The sequence below is a fragment of the Thunnus maccoyii genome, chromosome 12 (genome assembly GCF_910596095.1).
Source record: "Thunnus maccoyii chromosome 12, fThuMac1.1, whole genome shotgun sequence".
Taxonomy (NCBI): domain Eukaryota; kingdom Metazoa; phylum Chordata; class Actinopteri; order Scombriformes; family Scombridae; genus Thunnus; species Thunnus maccoyii.
In genome coordinates this window covers 26,467,855-26,489,911 of record NC_056544.1, presented here as the reverse complement: position 1 = coordinate 26,489,911, position 22,057 = coordinate 26,467,855, and the positions used below count along the sequence as shown (strand labels likewise).

Sequence of the window (22,057 nt, the reverse complement as noted above, 5' to 3'; positions counted from 1 at the left end):
TATGATCTTCTATCAAAATCATAGTGCAAACAAAGCTGGTGTGACAAACAGAAATTGAATGATTTATGGTTCTTCCTTCTCGCAAAGGCAAAAAAAAAAACAGCTTTTGATGAGGAAAATGACAACAGAGAAGAGTATTTGTTCCTCCTATAACAGGACTCGCTGCTTGTTCTGAGGAAAACGGCATAACAATGCATTTGTTGTTTGCTGATTTAACATTGTGTAATGCATAATTGGGTTTTGAAGCCTGGGAGGAAGATTAGTTCACACGGCATTGAATAAAATGTTGGCCAGTTCATGCCAGTGTAGTCCCAAACACCCTTTGGCAAATACTCAGCGGAGTGTTGAAGGTTTTACGACACTGTAGAGAAGTGAACCCTAAACAGAACGTTGATTGAAGTCTGTCAGATTCTTGTTGGCTTAAAAAAATTTTTAAAGTCTCTTTGAACTCAGTCGAGTGCAGAAGAATGGTTTTTTTGGTGGATTGTAGAGCTGCATTACATTACACAAGACATTTTTGTGTCCTCTCCTGGCCGCCATGCAAATTTTTTTTAATAACATGGAAAACCAGTTTAAACAAAAATCTTTTACTTTAGCTTTTATACTACACCTCAGTGTCGTCGCTCAAGCAAACTGACATATTTATACGACAATTAAACTAACTTGTTTCTCTTCTCTTTCTCTTCTCATGGCCCATTTGCTGTGTCTCGCTCGGTCTCCATTCTCATACGTGCAGGTAAGTCGTTCTCCATTCCTCAGACCTCTGTTTTTTAACTCACCTGTCAATCTTCTGGAAGAAGTTTCCACTGCGGCCCAATGAAAACCCGACTTCATATGCAACCAGATTTCACATTTCACAAGTCCCTCCAGGACTCCCGTGTGCTATAAATTTTTATCAGAATTGGAAAGTAAAATAGCTGGATGGCTTAGATTTACACATCTTTACGCTCAGCTGTCGTCTGATGTTCATGCTAGTATCAGGGTATTTTTATGCAGAAAGATATGGGCGGACCCCCGAAGATATTTCCTCTTATTGAACAGCGCCCGGAGTGACGGCCATGGCTGCACACTATGTTAAAAAAGTAACACGATTATATAACAGGGTAGTAAAAGAAAGAGAACAAGAATAGCAATTTATTTTACAAGAGTCAAACTTTCCCTCTTGGCTTTCACACCTCACTCTTTGCCAGATTCACACTCAGAACTCACAAATGTGGATAGATTGATAAATGGGTCAATAGATACATGGCGTAGTCTGACTCGGATCATACGCTGTACTAGAATATGATACCCTGGATGAAAGTTACACCTGTAAATCAGTCTTAAACATTCGGCTGACCAGTGGTGTAACTTCATCAGTCAGTCAGTCAGTCGTTCACGGGCTTACAGGTTTATAGGGTTGGCTCTGCCGTTGCGGTCCAGCCAAAAAAACCCAACAAAAACAGACAAAGGAGGGACCTTTTACCAACAGCACGTTACATGGTTTTTACTTAATGAAGTTAATCTTTTCCAACGCATGCAAAGCTGTCTAATAGGTCTTTAAATGTAGCACATTGCAAGAGTGAAAGGCTTTGTCAGTAGCAGAGGTTACATTCACCTGGCAGAGCTTTAAGCTAAATCATAAGTAAGGCTGCTACTAACGATTATGTTCATTATCGATTATCAAGGAAATAATCGGCAGATTAATCATGTTGATTGAAAATATGAAGATAATCTATACTATCATGTACGAAGCTTAAAATGATCACATCCAAGAAGCTGCAACCAATCAATTTTTTTAGCATTTTAGCTTAAAAAAATGACTAAAATGATTATTCAGTGATCAATTATGCTACTTAACAATATCAATAACCTTCACACCTATGGAGCGGTAATAATATATGAAAAATAGGCAGTTTCAAGCTCTTTTTGTCAGGGCTGTGACAAATACACAAAGACCACACAATATCCTGAACAATACAAAATGATTTAACATTACATAAAGGATAAATAAAAAACATATTTTTTGTCTATTGTTGTGTCTTTTAGACTTTTGTGAATATTCACTGTGTGAGTCCAGTAAGACACTAATTAGGAAAATTAAAAACATGCTCTCAGTTGAATTATAAGCTTTCAAATGCAGATCGTATGTCACAGAATCCAATTCTACAATACATCCATGCGCTCCACAGGGATTTGAATAAATGCCTTGTGTATTTTCTTTTTTTTTTATGTTAATTGTTGCCAACTGTTAACAGCTGTTTTCCAACACTACTTGGAAAACATCACAGCTGTGTCGCAGGGGAGGAGACCAATTTTAGTTGTCTGTGTCAGTAATTGTACCAAATTCACACTCTTTATTTATATCAAAAAAAATTTCCAGGCACACAACAGAAATATACAAATACACTCCATTAGTAATCACTCCAACACAGACCACAGCCTCCAACACTTCTCAGTGTTCCAACCTCCAGTCAAAGTGGTGTCAGACTGGACTAATCCCAGCCTAGGTCGGCTCAGGAGTCTCCAGGGTGCGCGGGGATCTGCTAAAGCTCTCTGTCTTATTGATTTGTGTCATTCTGTCCCAGCTGCGACTTTGATGTGACAGTTTCATTTGAGCTCTGCTTATGGAGCCTTTAATTAGATTTCAGCACCGGGGCTCCTCTCCTGGGGATGGAGGTGGTGAAAGGGAAGGAGATATGATGATGGGTTTAGGGAGGTGTGTGTTTGATTTACAGAGAGAGAGAAAGGAAGTTTGGCTACTGCGCCGTAGCTGGAGGTGCTATGTTTTTGAATTGTCCATCCTTACGTCCGAGGTACAGGTCAAAGATCAAGGTCACTGTGGCCTCACATCCGCCCCGTTCTCGTGACGTGCGATATCTGAGGAACACCTGGAGGGAATTTCATTACATCTGGCACAAACATCCACTTGGACTCAAGGATGAACTTATTAGATGGTGGTCAAAGGTCAAGGTCACTGTGACCTCAGAAAACATGTTTTTGGCCATAACGCAAGAATTCATATGATAATGTTTCATATAATTTTCTAACAGGATAAAATAATGAAGTGATGACATTTTATATCCAAAATATCAAAGGTCAATTTCACTGTGACATCATAATGTTCTTCAAAAACACCTTTCTGGTCATTATTCAGCGCCATAACTCTGGAACACAAGGGGAGATTGTGACTATATTTCACATCTGGTTGGATACTGAATTGGTGACACTAATCTTTGGTGTCCACCTTCAAACTGTGGTGATTGTAAAGATCTTCTGTGCTGCCTAGTTATAGTTGTGTGTGAAGCATCCATGTTGTAGAATTTGTAGCCTCTTTGCAGCAACATCCATATCTGAAGCTTTGTCTACTGTCACGGCTACAGCTTTGAATCAGCTTTATTGGCCAAACATGTGAACACATATAAGGAAAATACACTTAATACCTTTTTATTAAATTCCTTCAAAGTCTTCACTAAAAATACTATATGAGTCTGGATGTGAACTGCAACTTGACTGGTTGGTGGAGGTATGAAACCACAAGGTGTTATTTCTAGTTTCAAGGTAAGAGTTGACATTTATGTGCATGTAGGTTAGGACTCAATTGCAGTTAACTTGAGAGAGAGTCTGGGTATGAGAGATAGAGACAGGCAGGGAAAACCTTGACGCCCGCTCTACCTCGCCTTGGATTAAAGCTTAAACTTGCAGCTCTAATACCACTGCATCTCTAGTCCATCGGCTCTTACCTCTGACTTAGCAGAACCACCTTTAATCGCAAATCCAATATATGTGGTAATGAGAAAGTCTCTCTCTCTGAAGTCACTGCAGCTCGGGATATTATCTATGCAAACTTCAGGTCTCCGGTTATGAGCAGTGGTCTTAAAACCAGCTAATAAAATGCAGAATGTGTTGGAGGACTATTTTACAAGAAATAGTTCCCAAATGAGATCAAGGCTGTTTGAAATGTAAGATTTCTGGTGGTCATTTTAATGAATTTAAAAGATAAATAAACCTAAACCTATAAGATTCAGATAATATACGGATAGTTATTCCACAGTTAGGATACTTTATAGTACTTGGATATGGAAAGTAAATACATGATGAAGTGATAAAAACCTTCGCAGAGCATATCATTTTTCTTCCACAGTCCTCATTGGACTGAGCTCTCCACCTCTGGAGAAGAAGTTACTGACTCGTACTCATGCAGGTGTCTGGCCTGGACCCAGATGTGCATCTGGACAGATGAAAGCCAACGAAACAACTGATAGAATCAGATAAAAACTTTTTCTTTTTTTTTTAAAGTGGTGATCTTACTGGACTTATTTCTGATCCCATTTACAGAGACAGGCACTTTTTGCTGTGATTAGCATCATTAGCATTAGCGCTTTACCCACTCAGTTTTACTTATTTTTACAACTTGAAGATCTCAAGGCACTCATAACAAATTGTGCAGTTTGCTTGGTGTAGAAAACAGGAAGTGCACAAAATGTTTTAAACCCATTAGAACCAATCAGAATAATGCAACCTCTACTGATAAAAATCAATCCTGTATGAGATTCAGGTTACTGGTGTCCTTTTGTTGGCAAGAAAGAACCTTCACAGACTAAATCCTCCGTATTGTTGTGATCCGTAACAAATTGACACAATGAAGAATTTGTGATTAATTTAGATTAATTGGCAGAATAATTTTAACATCTCAGTTTGACCTCTCTCACTGGACTCACTCACTAAACCTCAGTCATTTATCACAGTTCGTATGTGTGTATATGAGTGTGTGGGGGGTCTCGATCGGGTGTTAATCCCAGCAGAGTTTATCCTCTCCTATTTCAGTCGTAATATTTCTTAATCCAAATAAGGAGCTGGCGTAATGAAACCATATGAGATGTAATTACTATCAAATGGAGTCAGGTTTTCTGAAAGCATCAGCACAACTATAATTTCTCATTAAGCAGCCGTCACTCCTGAGGTGCTCCCTTGGCCCTCAATTACAAGCAAGGCTTATAAGACCTCCGCCTGGCTGGAGAACGAATGCTTATGTGGGTCAGTCTAAACGTCTCGGAGGTTTCAAAATCCTCGGCCAGACGTACGCGCACACATAAACTCACAGATGCACACAATCCTTCAAATGACACTGACGCGCAGTTCGAAAGTATCCCTAAATCCTCAGTCGCACAAAGTGTTCCTGCAGATTTTACAGGGCAGAGCAAGGCGCTAACACGTCTAGTATTAGTGGTTATGTTCCCACTGGGGCTGCTCTTATACATATCTAGACGCTATATATATGCTGGGATACTACCCACACAGCTCAGTGGTTGTTCTGCAATTATTCTTTAATGAAGTCTTCAGAGGAACAAGTATGTTGCTGTGTTATAATAAGTAAAGGCTGTGAGAAGAAGCTAATGGCTATGCAGTTTGAGGGGTGTTTTTGGGGGAGGGAGGGTTTCGATTCCAGGGTGATTTACCTCTTTTTCCTCTCTGATATATTAACCATACCTGAGATCAACAGATTCACAACTACCTTCTGTTGAGTGTCAAAACATATCCAGTAGAAAAGAAGGTAAAGTAGAGTAGTAGGAGTAAAGGCAGGTTGAGGGAATGTAGGTAAAAAAAACAGTACAACAACATAAAACAGCTGGAATACATTAAAGATCACAGATTAATGAGACACAGGCCTAAAAGTGTAAAAGTACTTCATGGTATTCTTGGGCGACACAATGTCTCAGTGTTACGCCACAGCAAGAAGACCTGGTTTCTAAACCTTGTCATTAGAAATACTCCACTAACCCCTCGATGATTGTTAGACACTCACCAGACGCTCCTCCTAAATATTTACAATGGGTCGATCCGCCTGTGGATTAATTCAGTTTCACATAATAGAGGATTGATGTTTGAGGTCCGTCCGTCCCCCCCGCCCCCCTCTGTGGTAATGTCTCACTAAATCCCTGCCAGCTGCACAAATCCATATTAGACCCTGTTTGGTGACAGGTTAAAAAAAAAAAAAAAGATGTGCTCACAAAGTGTGATTATGAAACATCACATGGTTTTCAGCGTTCTGATGTCCAGAAAATGAGCTTTACCTTTAAGATTTATTCAACCACCACCATGATGTTTTAGGCCCAACAGATAAGGATGATAAAAATTTTTAACACTTAACCTGATTACTTAAAGTGAGCTAATGAATAAACCAATTTAATTGTATCGTTTAGGTGCCACAAGACAAGACGCCTCAACAAAATAGCAAAAAATATATAACAGAACCTCAGTTTGTTTTGTACAAAGAAACAGCTTCCAGCAGTCTTCCAGTAATCCAGACAGTATTTGGACAGTTACACACTTTTTGTTCTTCGACACATTCAATTTGAACTGAAGTAATGGATGCTACATTAAAATGCCAAGTCTCAGCTGTAATTCGAGGAGGTTTACGTCAGTATTGAAAGAACTGTGTGGGAGATACAGCACTTTTAACACTTAATGTCCAAAGAAAGGAAGAAAAATAAAAAGTTTTTTAAAAAATACAAATAAAATCATAAATAACTACTGTAAGAAAACACAAATACAACAATGAAATTATCTGCAGTTTCTCCTTGAGAATCTACCTATATATGCTGATCCAGCAGATCTTTGATAAGCCAATATTATCTTATAATGCCTGCTGATATATTGGTTGAGCTACTACTTGTATTATAAGTATTTGCAGCGCTACAGCATTAATGTTTTTCTTTCTTTTAGCCTCTAAAGCCTGAAAATTGCATTTGCGTGATAAAATAATAATATTCAGTCGTTGGATGTACTCTGACTTAATCATGAGAAGACATAGAAGAATAGAAGTCAAGCCTATTTTATAAGTTTAATGATGAAAACAGACCGTTTATACAATATTTGTCTTATTTACTCAGTCTGTGCCTCTCTTTGTCTATCACTCATGGATTTGCCAACCTCCTTCCTTTTCCCCTTCACCCCTTCTCTCACTCTCTCCCCTCACATCCCAACTTTTCTTTAATTCAGCTGATTTATTGCTTAAAAAAAAAAAAAAAAAAAAAGAGCCGTTTCCTCTTGGCTGATGGCTGTTTCATTGTGCAACAGAAACTGCCCCCCAATGCTTGAGCCAACGCAAGCCTTGCCAGCTGTGTTGCACCACGTACACACACGCATTCGAACTCACGCTACGTTAACACTTCCCCCAGCACCACTTGTTCAGGCCAAGGGAGTGACAGAATAATTCCCGGCAAAGAGAGAAAGAGAGGGAAAGAGAGAGAGAGAGAGGGAAGCCGTCCAGTTCACTGTGTTCTGAGCATCTCAGCCAGACTCTGTGAAGAAACAACTCAGTTTAAAGCACCGTCGGTGCCGATCCTGAGAGCTCGCTCCCCTTAACCGAGTCTTTCTCACGGACGATTGGTCTCGCCTCTTTCTTTCGCCCCTCTTCCTTTCTCTTCTTTGGCAACTCCACCGTTTTCCTTTCTCCTTGTCCTTTTTTATCAATTTCTTCCTTCCCTCATTTTTTTTTTTCTTTCTTCCAGCTTGCCTTCAATCTTTATTTATTTATCTGGTTTTATTTTTATCTTCTCCACACTTTGTTTCATCCAGTCTATCTTCTCTCCCCTCCATCCTACTGTCCATCACCCTCACTCTCCTCTCCTCTCCTGTGTTTCTTTTCCTTTTTCGCTCTCCCTTTCCTTTCATGAATTCCTTCTGGATTGACATTTCAAACTCTTTTAGTCTATTTTTTTCCCATTAAATGTTCTGTCTGTTTCCTCTGTCATGTCATGGAGGGTAAACGAATAACTTGTTTGTTGTTCTAAATCGGACCCAGCAGAAAACAAGACCTCTGGACTGCGATGCGGTGCAGATGCAGTGCAGTGCGGTGCTCATATGGAGGATCTGGTGTTGTGCAGTATCACGTTTGGTACAGCATGTGCTCTGCAGCAAGATAAAGGCAAACCTGCTGTGAAACGATGATTTGTGAACTTGATAGTGACAGGATGAGTGGAAAAAAAGTTACATAACGTGAACTTGCTTTGTTTTTCTTACTTTGGCTGATTTCAGTAAAAGCTTTTTCGGGCTTGGCGTCCAATTTAGGACCAATCCACCAAAAAAACCTCCCCCAAAAAACAAAGACAAAGAAAGATCCTTTGGCAGATAAAGGGGAACATAATTCACCAGGATATTGTTTAAGATAAAGTGATGTCCGGTTGTGTTTTATAAAAGCAGAAGAAATGAAAACAAAACATGCTGCATGTATTTTGTTAAGCTTGTTAGGCTTTACAATTTGGCCCGTACCACACTGAACATCCCTCAAAAAAAAAAAAAAAAGTAGGTTTTTACACTTAAATTTAACATAAACCTCAAATTAAAATTTATGTCTGTGCTTTTCAAATACTAAGACATATCTATAACATATACAACATAAGCCAAAAAGCCAATAATGTGAATATTTTCATTGTAGGATCTTGGCAGCGCAGTTCACCAGACTGTAACTCTACCGATTATCTCAGCTTAGCATGAGTTCAGGGCATGAGCTGCGGTTTCCTTCCAAAACCTATTAAGCCTCTTTGTTCATACACAGGGTGTCCTGATTAATTAAATTTACACATCCACACACATACATACCTGTACACATCTGCAGCACACACACACGGTCACATTTACAACGGCAGTGTCGCCTGCTAAGTGTTGATTAGTCCCATGGAAAACGGGTAATTGAAGCTAAACGTCTAAATATAGCCCTAAGTGAGATTAGCATTGATAGCATGTGATGTATGGTGCTCATTAGCGGGCTAGCTAACAACCCCCTCACATCACCACCCCCAGCCTGCTCACCTACACACACACATGCACACACATGTGGTTTGCTAAGCTCTGTTTTTTTTACTTTATCTCCACATTTTTAATAGATAAAGTAATGATCAATGCAAGTTTGTCAGTGCTTTGTCCATCAGAGCACCCATGTTAGTAGGTAGCTGCTGGTACGCCAGTCTTAGTCATGCTCTCAGTTAAATTAGTCCAGTGTGGCTTCAAGTTGGACCAAAATAAAGATTTGCTAATGTTAGCTTAAAACGTTAGCTGCCTTCTTTTGGTCACATTATAATTAACAGCATTAATTGTTTATTGCAATCAGCATTCAGTGCATGTATGTCTTAGTTCCAGCAGGACCAAGAACACAACTGACTATTTTTCTGCAATCTCATGCTCACATCAAATACCACACATGCTACGCTATTAGCCAAGATGGTAAACATACCTAACATAGCAGCTATTCAAACAGATGTTTACAAGCCAAATTACTGAACAGTCGGACCAGCTGGGATATAACGGCTTTAGCAGCAAATATTGGGTATATTAGAATACATTTAATTAATTAAAATGATTGAAGAATGGTCTAAGAATGAACACCCACAATCGAGTGGGGCATATGTTGAACTTTTATAGCGCTAAGGTGAGAAAGAAATAATACAAGATTCATTACTTTGCAAGCTCAGTGCATAAATAAATGAAAAACAATACGAATAACAAAGAAACAAAGTATTTTAGGACCCAAAAAAAAAGAATGTTAGGTTTCTTAAAAAGTGAGGCGTAAATCGATCGATCGAAAATTACTTTGTTTCAAGCTCCTGGTTCAAGCTGATTTGATGGATGTTCTGTTCAAAATACCCACAATAACTTGAGAACATTTAGTTTTAGTGTGAGCAACCTCAGTGAGAAATGAACCTGTACCCATAGCAGTGGAAGTACCTTGTTCTAGCTATCAAGCCAGAAGACAACCTCCTCTTACTGAGGTTTCAGAAATGGGCTCACAGCACAATATCAGACATTTGGCCATAGGAAATAGTCTCTCTCTCTATGTGTGTGTGTGTGTGTGCGCGCGCGTGCAGTTCTCAAGTGGATTTGTTGCACGGTCTTTTCTGTGCTGTACCCACATCTATCAGCTTTCAGCAGCTTGAATTAAACACACTTTTCACTCAGCTGAAAGACTGTCAGCACTGTTCAACAGTGTGTGTGTGTTTTTTTTTTTTTTTTAAAGCTCCAATATCCAACATTGACGGTGTAGCCGTTGCAGCTAAGTGAACGAGCAGATGAGGCTAACTCGAGAACAAGGCTGTTCAGATTTGACGACGATGGTGAGGCGATAACAGAAAGATGGAAATTTCAGATTTAATTTCAACTGTGGTTTGAAACAACGCTCCTTATTGGGAGCCACAGTACTGCATCAGTACTGTAGACATCTGTTTTTATGCAGTTGAAACAAATTTGTATATAAAAACAAAAGTTTTTGTGTATTAAGCAGATAGTTATCAGATCATGCTCTGAAGTTATGGAATTCAGAGTTTTCTCATCTAATTCTTGGCAAGAAAGCAAATAAATGTATTTCCCAAACTACCTTTCAATTTGAATTAAGTATATATTTGTAAACCAAACTGATGTAAAATCCAATAAAATCTAAATCCCTCTAAAAAAAAAAAAAGTGCAAATATGATTGAAGAAAACAATATAAGAAAGCAAATATGCATTAAAACACCATCGCCAGCACTTTTTTGTATCAGGTCAGTTATTTCTCTCTAACTTTGCAAAGCTATAAAATGTTCCTCTCTGGCGTGGAACCAAAGTTCAGTGGAAACTCTGGTAAAAAGCTCAGTAAGTGGGGTATCAAGAGCAGCATCTTTCAGGGAATCAGAGTCATAAGTCAGCACTCTTCTCATTTTGGAGAATGAATCACCTCCAGTGCTTCACTCCCTCACTACCTCGTTCCCCCTGCTCCGTCTGATTGCCGTTTTCACTTTGTCAGTTTGGCCTCGACTCAGACGGCCCCGCGCTCTCCCGCACATGTTTTCTATCGTCTGGATTAAAGTGAAATGGATAGAGGGTCATTATGCTGAGTGGAATTGCCGCTCTGGATTGTCCTCAACTTGATTATAATGTAATCTTAAATCTGTGTTTGCTCGGACGTAATGGTTGTGTGTATCGTTGTCGGTTTGTGTTTTGACGGACAAACTTAGTGAATGAATGAAAGCGTGAGAAGGTGTTTTTGACCGTGGAAGGTTGAGTGTTAAGATGTTTGACATCGTGCAGGAAGGTGAGCGCATAACTAGTGCGATGTCATGTCTTATACTCTTATATTTGATATGTGCGCTTCCTCTTCTTCTTCTTATTCTTCTTCTTCTGTGCGTGTGTGTCTTTGTGTAAAGTCTACGAGGTCAAGGTCACTGTCTGTTCTGTCTTTGCTCACTCTGTAACAGTCTCTGTGGGAGTTTGAGGTTGCGCTGCTCGTCTACCAGCCGCAGCTAATCTTAGCCACATCTGTCACACATCCAAACCGCTGCCCTTTTCCACCTCGGCTGCTCACATTAACACCTTCCCATAAAGGGTCATGAAATAGTTGGAATAAAACACCTTTTTGAGTGAAGAAGTAAGTGAGAAAGTTTTCAAGTGTCAAATTTATTAAGCATGTCCTTATTTCATGCAGGATTCTTTTTAATGCACTTGTGACTTTATTCATATTTAGTGGCATTAAACATAATTAGACAATGAATTGTGTAGTTTTCACTAATAGGTTATGTTTAATTTGTCACTTGGATTAATACAATATTAAATCCATATAATATGCCAATCATTTTGAAACAAAAAGTGGTGTTTTGGGGGGATAAATGCAGGAAAATTATCTGATGTTGTGTTTTTTTTCTATACTTTACATTCCACAGTAATCAGCTTTTGCAAGTTTCTTTATTTTATTTTGTTAGTTTGTTCCTAAATTCCCAGTAACATTAAAAAGCCCAAAAAGTCTTAAATTTGTCTTTCTGGAACTTGCAGATATGACTGTATGAGTGGATTAGAATGATATGCGTTGACTGTGAAGGAACAAAGTGACAAAATAACTTAAGAGCGCTATAGCAAGAACTCACTGCACACACTGCACTTAAATGTCAGTATGTGTGTGTGTGTGTGTGTGTGTGTGTGTGTGTGTGTGTGTGTGTGAAGAACTGGGACAGGATAAGCCTAAACAGGGCAAAAAATCAGCACCAGCCAAACGCTGGTAAAATATGCAAGTGGCTGGTAAATTTGCTTCAATCACCAGCCAAAAAACAATAGTAATCTATTGAGTGGTTGATTAAAATTTGAACATGCAGTAGCCGTTTGGCTGGTGGACCAAAAAAAACTGATTTTTGCACCCTGAGCCTAAATGTGCATCTAAGTGTGATAAATGTAGAGTGAAGCTGTTGGAAAAAAGTTGACTCAGATGTCAGTTTTGATTCATTTCGAATTTAAGCTCTTGGATAAGAATGGTTTTTGTGAAAACAGCACTACCTCTCAGATACTGTTCCAGTATTTATTCCTCCCAAACAAAACAGACTATTCATTTTTTATTAATTTAACTCAACTCTAGTTTTTCCACCTTACCAAGTTCAAGTTTAGTTACCAGACCTAATGCCTGAAAACATACAAGTTCACATGCACTCTATGGCCAAAGTGTGGGTATACCTGCACATTTACACCCACATGTGACTGCTGAACATCTTTTTAAAACCATGAACAGTAATATGCTGCTATAATGGCTTCTACTCTTTCCACAAGATTTTAGAACATGGCTGCAGGGATTTGCTCCCATTCTTGCATCTACAAGAGTATTAATGAGGTCCAACACTGATGTTGGGCGATAAGACGAGACTCACAGTCGGATTTCCAGGTTCATTTCGAAAGTGTTGGATGAGGTCAGGGCTCTGTGCAGGCGCTTCAAGTTCTTCCACACCAAACTATGATAATCATTGTGTTTTGGTCAGGCACATATTCAAATTTTGAAAGTTTAGAGGGTATAAAGGCGTAGAACATTATGATGGAAGTATGTAATGGCCATTTTCATGCTCAATCATGTCTCATAAATTATTACAGCAATTTTTGGGTTGATACCATTTGTTACACAGATTTGTTGCAAAATCTAACCATTTTTTGGCCACTCATCAAAAATGGTCAAAAATCCCTCCAAAATACCACAGTAAGACACCAAGACCTTGAGGAAGACCACAGGAAAAATTCATGCTGTGATTTGGTATCAAAAATTTTTGACATTTGGAGATTTTGGAAAACCATACTTCCTCTACAGGGTAAAATAACACATTTGTACAGCATGCAAAAAACTGCATGGTTTTTGCCCAAAAACTGCATGGGAATAGCATAAAGTGGGCATGTCCATAAAGGGGAGACTTGTTGGTTCCCACAGAACCATTTCCATTCAGATATCTAGAGTTTAAGTCAAGGGACCCCTTGACTTGCCAAAATTTAGCCCAACTACGGACAACTTCACGACAAGCTAGCATGACATGGTTGGTACCAATGGATGCTTCAGGTCTTCTGTTTTCATACGATACCATATTCACTGTAGCTTTAAAACTGAGCCCGCTACAGCCTCTGAAAGACAGTAATATCGGCCGAGGACGCCGGTGTCCTTTGGGAGTTTAAGAGGTTAATGTTACCAGGGGTGGTCTTTATTTCAAGCGATGTGTTTACAATAAAAGAAAACCCTGCGATGTATGTGCATGTATCACAGTATGTAGAGCTGCCTTTTCTTTACCTTAAATTTCGGAGTCTATTAAAATGACTATCGGTGATGAAGTAGGTGAGATGGAGTCACTGTTATTTTTTTGTCCGGTGTGTTATTGTATAACATTGCATGTAGAGCTATCCATTAACCACCATGTGGAAAAGCTATGATAAAAACATTTACATGTAACCTCTCAGGTGACAAATCAAACTGGACATATGAAAGAGGGGAAAACACCTCTCCCTCTGCGGCCTTGATGAATAGCTTTCGCCGCCCTCATGTATTCATTACTCATTGAGCAGAAACCATGTAACTATAACTCTTGTCACATCTTTCAAACCCTTTACCTTTCGTATTTGACTTCCAATGAAAGATTTTTATATACAGCCGATTTCCTTCTTTACCTAATGAACCCGTCAAGAGTCACGTTCCTCCAATGTCTTCAGGCACAAATCTTCAGGAAATCGAGAGTAATAAATGTAATGTCTACACTTCACTTCTCAAATAGAAACTATAGAAGGTACATGTATCCATTTCAAATAATACAACCTAAAGCTCATCTTTCTAAATCATAAAAATCCAGTTTTTAAAAGTGTTATCATGTTGTCATCTAAAGTTACCTACCATCCTTTTAAAAATGAGCATTTTTATGGTGGGTCTAGTTTTTTTCTCCAAAGCTAGACATCTCATTTTGAAACAAAACTCCCCACATAAACAATGTGGTATGCTGACCGGGGCTTAACATTGGTCACTGCCTGTCTGCACTCTGTGGTTTTTGGCTGCGGGGACTGATGCCGAGGGCTTTGACGGCTGTCGCTTTTGGGAAAAGGCCTGTTGCAACCTCGCACTTTCCCCACAGTTCTTGAAGCGTGTAACCAACGAAAATGTTCTAGGCTGCAGTTTCTTGACCTAAGAGGAGAGTTGGGACAACATAGTTTGGATTACACAGCTGTGTAGGCGAAAGTGAAGGTGGGGTACTTCCCTTCTTTTGCTGACAGTTTTGCTTTTTTGCCCTCTTATCCTTTGGCATCGACCTGGTTTAGCATAAGCCAGGTTTGGATGCTTTGGGTTTCCAGATTCAGGGCTGCTTTTGTTTGGAAAATATAATACAAGTCTAGGAAGTCGTGTTGGTGATACTGATGCATAGACATTGTGCAAGTAAACATTGTCATAAAACTGTTGTCTTATAAGATTGTGTGTAGAGCTGCAATCAGTAGTTGATTAATCAATCATAGGTGACAGCTATTAAATTAATCACCAACTATTTTGATCATTGATTAATTGTTTGGAGTCATTCTTTAAGAAAACAATGTCCAGCTTCTCAAATTTGATTATCTTCTGATTGCTTTAGTAATATATAAACGTCTATATAATATCTTTGGGTTGTTGTCTCTTGGTTTGGACAAAATAAGACATTTGAGGACATCATTTTGGTTGATTGACTGATTGGTGATCGACATGTTTTACCATTTTCTGACATTTTATAGGTCAAATAACTAATCAGTTGATTGAGGAAATAATCACCAAACTACTTGATAATGAAAATAATTGTTATTTGCAGCCCTAATTGTGTGTCAACTTTTTTATGTGTAGTATTATTTCTACCTTTACTTAAATTGTTCTGATGTCAGACACGGAAAGTCTGTCTCCATCTCGTAGATGTGATCTCTAGATCAGCCAGAGTCAGCTAACCATCCTGAGTCAGGACAGTCCTGTAACATGTGGTCGGTCTGTATAGACCAACAGTTTATGGGGCTGTTTTGACTCAAGGCAGCTCATTCAACAGCAATCATCTATATGACCTTTTTGTGCATGTTGTAATAGCTTGATTTTGACAAATTTTACACATCATGCAGCCTTAAGTGAACCAATTACATTAACATATACACACTCACACACCATTTAGCGCACATGTACACGTTTACTGAATCGACATTGGATCATAAAAATTGCAATCAATCAGAATTTTTTTTTTCTACACAACTTGCTGGTGTTAATTCTTTTGTTTCTTTTGTGACATTAAACAGAACATTTTTGTTTTTCGGACTTCTGGTCAGACTAAACTAGCAATTAGATGACATCAAATTTCAGAAATTGCGATGGGCATTTTTCACTGTATCTGGCATTTTATAGCTCAAACGATTAATTGAGAAAATAATCGGCAGATTAATCAGTAATTCAAATAAATGATAGTTGCGGTCTTACTTTAAATCATGTTAATTTATAACTTTAGATGAAACAAAAGCATTACTCATTTGAGGCAGATCTCGTCATTTAGTACTCTTTTGTAGCTTGCCTTGTCATTTCCACTTTGCATGACAAGCAAATTTCCCGTCTGTTCAAATAATCAATCCCGCTCTCTTTGATTTTATGTGTCTACTCTTATTGATATACTATGCTTTAGATCCAATAAATCATGTGAAAGAACACAAACAGTACGCACCGTGGGGTTTGAATCGAGGGAAAATGCGGTCTATTGATGTAATATAATTCTGTGTGAAATAGTAATGACTTGACGTTATTTAATGTGACGAGGGAATAAATCAAACGGTTTATAGATGGATGTAGCAGCTTGGAAAGATTTATGTTTTGGAGTGGGTAGTCAGAACTAAGGCAACTGTAATTTTTGGACAGCCTTACCGCATAAGCTCTGGGATTTCTGATGAAATAAGGCCCGGCGATTGCTGATGTGGTGCAAGCAGCGACTGTGTCTTGCTGAATTCAACCCCCCAACACACACCCATAAGGATTAATTCCCCTTTGAGAGCCCTCTGGTTCCCTCTCTCTGGCCCGGCTGCCAGGGTATTGTTCTTGCCAGAGTTATGATGATGATTTATGAGCTGCAAGTGACTGCTGAAAAGTGAACTGACTCACACTTTCCATTGTAATTTACTTTTCAATTATTGTTACTTTTTTTGGATGGACCGCAACAGCCGAGCCAAGCCTACACACGGGAACGTCTGTCCGTCACTGACTGACTGACTGAGTGATGCCGCTCATTCCAAATTGATTGCACGCTGAGAGCACCCTGCAGCCGAGCCAGCAGATGCCCTACCTCTGTCTGCACCTGGGTTCCTACGCTACGATTGCACAACCGTCGGGAGGAGCGCGTGGAGGCGTTGTTGCGGCTGACCCCAGAGCATGGGGTCCGCGGCCTCTGTGCCGGCGGGGAGCGTTATGTTGCTCCTCGGGATGATGTCTGCAACTCACCCGGTGGTTCGCCTGGGGCTGTGTTGCTGCATCTGAGCCAGGACAAACAGCGTGAGCTCGCGGAGTAGGAGAGGAAGCAGCTCTCCATGCAACCCAGCCAAAGCGCCCCAAATAACAATCACTCTGACAAAACACTCCACAGAGTGAGTCTTAGAAAAACAAGAGACATCCGCAGATTTGACCTAGTCTTGTTGGCTTGAGTTATAAGGGGATGTGTGTGCAAGAAATCGGATGAAAAGTTGATAAGAAGAGAGTTTTGTGCACACATGCACACACACACTCACTTACATATATGCACACATTCACACTAGAGGTTGTAACTAATGGGCAGCTATTTTGATAACTATTGTATTATCCATTTATTAAGCAAAAATGTCAAACATTTGCTGGTTGAAGTCTCTTAAATGTGATGATTTGATGTCCATCTTTGGATTTTGGATTGTTTATCAGACAAAACAAGACATTTGAAGATGTCATCATGAGCTCTAAGAAATTATAACAGATGATTTTCATAATTTTGTGACATTTTATAGCCAAAACAATTCATTGATTAATAGAGAAAGTAATGTGCAGATTAATGGATAATGAGAATAATAGTTAGCTGCAGCGCTATTACACACTTTGCACTGCACATTTTTGACAATATCCCTTTAGGATTAACATGTGATCATTAGATATGATTATGTTTAACCTATGATCAGTCGATTTATCTGAAAGGAGATCTATAAATTATGAGCAAATCAATTAGAGAAACACTTGTTGCAGCACTAATCATGAACTGTGAAAGGTTAACTTGTAAGTCATGAACAAAAAGGTTATATTCCTTTTGAACAGTCTAAACCTTCTGGCTTTTACTGACGCAGTTTGACAGCCCAATCAACACCCATTTCTGTGTGTACTTCCTCTGTTTTCCTGAGGGAAGACCAATCCCGCTGATTGGATGTCACCTTTTTTTCTAAGTGCGTGTATGTGTGTGTCTGTGTGATGATGGGTGGCGGCAGTTCTCCCGTGGCAGGGTCAGGCCGTGCTTGTCAACAAACCTAAGCAATTAGGCTTGACTTGAGGCTGTTTCATAGCCCACAAACGCTTCAATCAACAAAAACATCCAACAGAAAGAACCTGAAGTCTTGAGGGAACGACTGTCAGTCACAGCGGTTTAAACATATTCACTTACATTGATTAGACAAAGGAAACGCATACTAAAACCGATGTTTGGTTTGTTTACCTGTCATTCATGTTTGTTTTTTTTAATCGTCTGCATGAAAATGATTGGCTTAAGCCAAGCATTTAACAAGGACATGGAGGAACTGGCAGTAGCAAATGGTTTCATATGAATCCAACAGAGGTTTCGTTACAGTCAGAACCATTAAAAATGTTCCTCTGTTTTCTAAACTTGCAGACAAAGTGTATTTGGCACAGCTGATGCTGCCGAAATATGAACTGGCATTTGATGCCATGTGTTCCTTATGACAAGGGGAACCACCAAGGACTCCAAAGATTAGCGTTTCATTGTGTTTGTAGTGAAAAGCCAAACCAGTTAAAAACTGAGAGGTGAATTTAAACTAAATGGATTTCTCCATCTGTTTTTCTGTTAACCAAGAAAAAAAAAACAACAGATTTATATGATCATCACCTCTGTTTCAGCTCTTGCTCAGAATTTATTTTATGAGCAATATACAGCTTGCTTTGGAAATTTCAACCTGCAACCTTCCAATCATAACATTCATGCTACCGCCGTCGTAAAGGCTCTCGTACGTTGTAATCTCACAGGAGGTGGCTTCTCATGCGGCTGCTTTAAGTGGATTTTAATGATCATATTGAAGTTGCAAGTAGTAAATTTGTAAAAAAAAAAAAAAAACAAAGTTATGATGTATGTCTGGTTTAAAAAATGTTAAAAATGTTTTGTAAAAAAGTCAAATGCCGGTAAAAGAAGGGTTGTTCAATAAATTGTGTTTTTATCATCACAGCCTACATAGCTAACTCATATTTTTTTGATCTTTTAAACATCAGAAAACTTGTGCTAAACTTTGCGTGACATTTAAATGGAAGAAAGTTTATTCTCACTGATGGTTCATTACAATTCCTCGATACATTACAATTTCTCCTAATAAGCAAAAAGACACAATGTTTGTTCCTGACAATTGCACATGTACATTATAGGGTTTTTTTTGTTTGTTTTTTTTGCAATTAACAAGCAGCCATCACACTTATAACAGTTGTTTATCAGCTTTCTCCCAGCACCCTTTTTTTTAAATTAAAAGTTCTTAATTACCATTTACTCATCTGCATCTACTAGACTGTACATAAGGCATCTCCTACATTCATAATTGGTATACAAGGGCAAAACAATGTAATTAAAATAATTTCAGCCACTGTTTACAGTTGTAAATAATTGGATATGAAACTTATGAAATCCTTTTTTGGCAAAAGTGCCTTTTTTCTAATAGACAAAGAATAAGAAATATTAATGAAAATATGCAAAAACCATGAAGTAATTGTCCAAAATATCATTAGTGCATTATGAAAAGTGTGTGAAATATTGAAATTAGTAAAAATCTCTATGTCAAACTGTACTGGCATACACTGTAGGTTGAGATATGGTTGGACTCGGGGCAGTTTGCGTTAACGACCACATCACAACCACTGCGCTGCTTTTATTACGTTGTCAACAATTATCAGTGATCATACACCTTCTAGTATGACCAGGTCGCCTGATATTTGCAGTCTTGTACACATTTATAGAGCGCGTCGCAGCCTCATGTAATAGCAACCACATGGGCTATAAAAGCAATTGGGGTTGTGGGGGGGGATGGGGTGGGTTGGGGGTGGGGGGTTCTTCTTCTGTGGTGTCCTCAGGGAGCGGGCCACAGGGAGGGAGGGTTTGCTGACTCAGCTGTTCCGGCTGAACTAAGCTTTAATGAGGGAGGAGTGGAGGACCCTCTGACGGTCACACATTGAAAGTTTTATATAGATGTGGTGCACACATAAAACACACAATCACACAACAACACACAACCAGTCCCACTCTCCCATGTGCCTCACAAAAACACACACTCGAGCACACACACACACACATCTGCTCTAATCTGTTTTACTTCACTTTCTTTTCCTCCCTTCTCCTACTTCTTTATTCACTCTTTAAAACTCTCTCCATACATCTTTCACTTACAGACACTCCCTCCCGCAACCCCCCCTTCCCTCCTGCCCCATGACCTTTATTACCCCCATTACTGTGTGTACACATTAGCCTCGGGCTGACGCGAAGTCTAATTTGAAGTAAATGTGTGCACATTTATGTAAAGGGGGCTAATGGGAAAAATGAGTCTTGAGGTCTGTAAATGTCTGTTTATGTGTGTGTGTGTGTGTGTGTGTGTGCCCTCAAGAGCCTGTTCCCCCTCACCAGGGAGCCTGTCCAGCATGCTATAAAACTCCACAGCTCTCAGGCTAAATGTGGCTGAAATGAACGTTTAATGTGCTGGAAAACTGGTAGTTGGATTTCAATGGTGTGAGTGTGTCTGTGTTTTAATGGATCTTGCGGGTGTCGCTGTGTGTCTGAACGTAATTGTTTGTGTATGTGTGTGTGTGTGTTTGTGTGTGTGTGTATCAATGCATCTCATTCTATTTGGCCATATGCTTGTGTTTATGTAGTAGTGTGCGTGTTTAAATGGCGTGTGTATATATAGCTTGTTGCTTTAGGAGTTTTTTTTTGATAAGTGAGTGTCACAGTGTTTCCTGAACGACCTCAAAATGTTACTCTGCATTTTACATTTACTTCCTTTCATTTTAAGTATGATTGAGATGTATTTTAGATGTATATTCTGTAACGTGCAACAGGAAGTGTGTGCATTGGTTCCCTCCCTACTACATGTGTTATATCCAGTGGCATGTTAAAAAAACCAAGCAGGGTTGGCTATATCATAGTTTTTTATGGATTCTAATGAGTTAACAGATGATAGATCGCCTTGTGTTAAGCATCAACTCAGTAGGACAGTTGCACCAATAGAAAGAGTTCTTACATTCACATCTGTTGTATGTATTTGTTCAGTTTTACATAGCTTACAAATTTGTGAGGGAAGAATGTAATAAAGCTTGTTTTAGCTGCTAATGTAGTTAATTATAGATGTGAGAGCAGTTTTTATATACACAATATACAGTCATGTATGAACAAATAGAAATTAAAGGTATTTAAAGGTAATTGATATGAAAGGATATGACTTAGCCAAACGTTACAGGAAGAAGACTTGACAGGAGTGGGTCTATACATAATATCTAATGGTGAGAATAATGGGAATAATGGTTCAGATCCAGTAACCAGCAGTGTTGATGGATGCATGGACAGCGCAGTACGTCCGAACGTTGCTGTCAGGAACAGATAGCATGTTTTTTTATTTAATCTCTTGTTTTTATGAAGGTGAGACTGATTCTCAATACTTATCTCTACTCCAAACATCACATTCAGTGTCTCAGAAAAAACAAAATCAAATCGATGAACTTTGACGCGGAACACGTCGTTTCTGTGAATCTTCAAAGCTGGCACAGAAAACGGATAATTCGAATTTCTGTTTTCACATGCAATATATCTTTTTCTCCATATTCTCCCAAAAAAAAAGGAAGATATCGAGTCTGTTTTTGATCAGCTGCGTCTTGCCAAAGGCGGTATAGTCGAGTTTTCTTTAAAGGTTTTCACAGAAAATAAACCCAGATGAACTGCTGCGCTATCTTGCAGATGTTTGAGCTGTTGAACATCCCTGTTAGTTTTTAATGTCGGGGAGATGTTATGGGTCAGGAGGTAGACCTTCAAACGGGGGGACATTATCGCAGTCAAGCCACTACATCAGCTCTCACCACGAGGCGCAGTTAGATCACATCTATGAATTTGCAAATGTGGGATGGATTTTTCTCTTTCTCTTCGGCTAACTGAAGCCAGATGAGCACACACACACACACACACATACACGTGGGCCTGGTGAGAGTCGCAGAGGGGCGGCATGAATCTCATCTCTAATCTAATAAAGGGACTCAGTAGAAGCTGGAATTAATCAGATCTGTGAGGGAGAAGAAGAGCTTTGAAGGTAAAGATGTGGAGGGAAAATATGGAGGCATTTTGACTGAAGAGAGGATATGATTGGACGTAATGAGGGCCTCAATGTCATAAGGGGGCTCAATAATCTCCATATTCCTTTGGACTGGTCCTCATCTGTTTGAGCAGAAAAGGACCACCATGTGTTAAGACCTTCTAAACGTATTCCACATGAATGTAGTTATGATTTGGGTGTTTTGTGTTGACATTCGGGAAGTAAAATCATATAATGTGTGATGTTTTAATTATTCTCATTTGCCTTC

At 39.2% G+C, this 22,057-nt stretch overlaps 1 protein-coding gene across 10 annotated transcripts in view; it reads left to right on the top strand.

Moving 5' to 3' along the window:
* Positions 1 to 22,057, top strand: part of LOC121908028 (partitioning defective 3 homolog) — a 252,280-nt gene that overhangs the window by 76,338 nt on the left and 153,885 nt on the right. The window lies entirely within an intron of this gene.